At 36.4% G+C, this 3,849-nt stretch overlaps 1 long non-coding RNA gene across 4 annotated transcripts; it reads right to left on the bottom strand.

Moving 5' to 3' along the window:
- Window positions 1–290: 290 nt before the first annotated feature.
- LOC143146983 (uncharacterized) lies at window positions 291–3,454 on the bottom strand. Of its 4 annotated transcripts, XR_012992140.1 has the most exons (3): window positions 3,194–3,454; window positions 1,681–1,926; window positions 291–802 (listed from the first exon to the last, which is right to left on the bottom strand). It is a non-coding gene; the product is annotated as an uncharacterized LOC143146983 (long non-coding RNA). The 4 variants fall into 4 exon arrangements; XR_012992139.1 differs by having other exon boundaries at window positions 291–1,926; XR_012992141.1 differs by having other exon boundaries at window positions 291–1,926; window positions 3,276–3,454.
- Between the last annotated feature and the right edge of the window lie 395 nt (window positions 3,455–3,849).

Genomic DNA, 3,849 nt, shown 5'->3' with positions numbered 1-3,849 from the left:
ATTTATATATGTTAGGAACAAATAAAAAACCATTCAAAGTGTAATGCTTGAAAAGAAAAGTATTTATTGTTATGAATTTGTAACATAAATAAAAAGAAAATATTGAACGTAAAGTAACCATTATATTATTATACCCAGCTGGGATAATAATAAATCTTTGTTTCCTTTGTTGCAATTCCACATTTTTCATAAACTGATACAATTTAGAAAACGTGTTCAATTTATCGATGTAAATCGATTCAAATATAATGAATATCATATATACATGTATACATATGTAAAATGTATGTACAATAATCAGTATTAAGCTTAGTTTTGGAAAATTTTTATAATATAGACTAAAACTACATTATTGGATCTGAATTAACAAAAGTAAATTAATGACAAATTACATCAGACTTTCTTAATTTTTTATAGTACTTGTAGCTCGTATTAAACAAAATTTCAACGACAGCTTTCACTTACATGTTTACAAAGATTATTTCTCATTGTTTTCCCTTTGTCGAGTACACTTGATCGAGCAATTATATTTTTATCTGTAGAACTTGTACCTACGATTAAAAGTTGCCAGAATCAGATTCCTATTTGCAAACAAGTTAAAATGGTTGCAAACAGCGAGTTAAAAATAAAATAATCAAATCGTCTATCAATTTCGCAATAAGTTTTCAGTTATCGCCCAAGGTCTACACGATTTGCTTTTTGCACTCGACGCGTTCTTTTTTTACTATCTTTGCACTTTGTCCTTTGATTCGACAACACGAAACGTTTTCGCACATATGTATAATTAAGTGCGTAATTCAATCTGTAATGAGTTAAAGAACAATACAACTCCGAAAACCACATTCTGAAAGATCTAAACAAACATCTTATCACACGAAACTACCTAAAACAGGTATTTCTTTATTATAAAGTATTTCTATTGCATTATTCTCGTTCTCAACACGTAGTTCTATGCATTTCACATATATAGTTTCAAGATTATTTAAGAATGGTTAATTTCAAACTATTTCTTCGACTCGTTGATCTAATTGAATATTCAAGATTACTGAAACAAATCACGGACCACAACACGGAGATAAGATATTTTTCACAGTTACCGATGCAAAAATGCAGTTCTATGCATTCTTTTACACATAATTTTAAGATTATTCGAAAATGACCAATTTTGAACTTTACACTATTCTTCGATCCCACGGGTTCAATTTAATATTCAAAATGATTAAAACAAATAACAGACTACCTAAAACACGGAGATAAAGTATTTCTTTTTCCCAACGTATAGTTCTATGCATTATATATATATATAGTTTCAATATTACTTAACCCTTTGGACTCGAGAGGAGATCCTCAGTCGCCACCTAACTCACTGTACTATTTCGATCCGGAAAAACTTCACGGTTTGGAATTCAAAAATTGGAATTTAAATATTACGTTCTTGTAGAGTGTAAACGCATGTACGCGAAGTGTATAAAAATGTTCCATTCCGGATTAATTATAACTTGTAGGATTTATTATAACAGACTTAAAGGATTTTCTCTAGCCATCGGTTTCTGGTAGCAAAGAAGCCTCGAGTGCAAAGGATTAAAAATGGCAAACTTTGGAAATGCATCGTTCTTCGACCGGTTGATTCGATTGAATATACCAGATTGTTCGAACAGATAAGTATCTTTATGTACATACGGGAGTCTCGAGGGAAGTGTGGATCTAAAAGTATCGTTCGCGCGTTAACTGGAGTTCGTTTCTCGTAGTTATCGAGGCATGTTGGTTCGCTTCCAAGATGGTGGCGATTCATTGCCAGACGGAAAGTGGTACCTACTGGAGATTCCCACCTGTTTCGTCCGGGGAAGGTCGATTCGTTTTCAACGGGTTAAATCGATTATTGTTTCTCAGTAGGCGACCTTATTTTCTCGAGTGCTGGCTGCACCTCTGCGACACACATCGCCATTAAACTCTCGTACAATGTTTCGTGGACATTTATCAAGGCGTGCCTTACATACTGATCTTACGGGAGTCCAAGCAATATTGCGGTAGGTACACGGAACTCGGACGTCGATCGAATCTTTCGGTAGGGATTTACGCGATCGTAGTCCCATTTTCACCGTTATATTCCAATAACAATTAAAATTGACGAGAAGAGAAGAAGAACATTGATTCGCGCTCGATAGACGATGGTCTTCGACCAAGTTAACGCACGACGTTAAAAAGAATATTAAAAAGAAATAGGGTGAAGTTACCTAATATGAGAACCAATTTTTTAAAAAATTATAATCTTCGATTAGGGATATTTTTATTAAAATTGGACACGCGTTTTGAAACTGAAATATGGATACTGAAACGGTTTACTTCTCGAATTTGATAAGAAAATTCGAATAATCGAAAACAGAACTGTCGAGAAAAAAGTTGAATAGTATTTTCTACGACTTCACTTTTGTCATAAGAGCAACGATACAACCGAGAGAAAGGAAAATTTATATTTTCTTTTAATAAAATTATATTCATATATATTATAAATACACTATAGATAGTTTTTTTGGTATCTGACAATTTTGTACAAGCCGTGTACTTGAAAATGAAACGTGTACTTTGTTCACGTTCATTCGTTTCTGCGAAAGAACGAATTAAACTATATTGTCCGTTCATAAACAATGACCGTATCGATTTAGCAATGGAAAACATAGAGAAATGACGTAAGAAGTGTTCGTTGCCATATGAAATCAGAATGTTTGTGTATCTTTAATAAAGTATTCTATATAATAAAAAAAATAATCCCGATGGCTTGGGAAATATTGATTTTTCAAATATTGTACCCCAGTATCTTTTTCGCATAATGTTCCGTGGAATTGATACAAGTAAAAAGAAACATGCGATTAATTGCATCGCATCCTAGTACCGTTTTATGTCCAATGTTCTAAGGAATCGATCTAAGTAAAAAGAAATGCGCGATTCCGTTTAAAGAAGGTAAATTTTCATTATTCGGTTACTTACAACGCCTACGAAAAAATTGAAATCGTAAAAAAATAGACGTTACCCTAAAAAGCTACATTTTCAATTTTTTCGATCGCAGCGTTGAACCTACGAAAAAATTGAAATCGTAAAAATATAGCCGTTCCCCTAAAAAGCTACATTTTCGATATTTCGATCGTTGCACCTACGACAAAATTGAAATTACTTCGAAAAATAGTTAACACCGTACCGTTCAACTTCTTCCACGACGGTTCTTCTTTTCCATCTCTCGTGAAATTCAAGATAGAACACGTCCCAATTGCACGACTCACCGCGCATAAATTAGCGAACGACAAATAGAACACCGTGTCCCCTCCTCGAGAGCCCACCGTCGAACAGCTCGTTAGTTGTCCCATCGACGACTAACGGCTGTCGGTCTCCGTTTATCGACGTAACCGGTGGAACGTCGACGGAGAACATAATAAATCGTTATAACGCGTATAATAGCGTCTTGAACCGTCGCGTATCGTTCGCTCGTAGCGATTTAAATCGTTTCGAGCAGCGGCCCGGTCGGTATCGCGCGAACGCTGGTGTAGGTACGCGCACGCTCACATGCGCCACCACCACCACCGCCCGACTGCCCCCCACTCCACCCACCATTATGCAGTCGGAAATACACGAACTGCAGCAGCGTTCCTCTCTACGTAGCGAGCAGCGAGCCTCGATCGCGTCGTGTTGCTATGGGGACGTTTCTGTTCATTGTCTCTCTTTGCCTCGATTCTTCTCCTCGTCTCCTTGGCTCGCCACGTTCGATGCTCTTTCTTTCCCCGGATTTCTTGCGGTTCTCGGAGAAAATCCATCTTCACGGGCGACGATGACGACGTACCTGTAACCATGGCGATGGAG

The sequence above is a fragment of the Ptiloglossa arizonensis genome, chromosome 5, assembly GCF_051014685.1.
Source record: "Ptiloglossa arizonensis isolate GNS036 chromosome 5, iyPtiAriz1_principal, whole genome shotgun sequence".
Classification (NCBI taxonomy): domain Eukaryota; kingdom Metazoa; phylum Arthropoda; class Insecta; order Hymenoptera; family Colletidae; genus Ptiloglossa; species Ptiloglossa arizonensis.
This window is presented reverse-complemented; position numbering and strand designations above follow the sequence as displayed.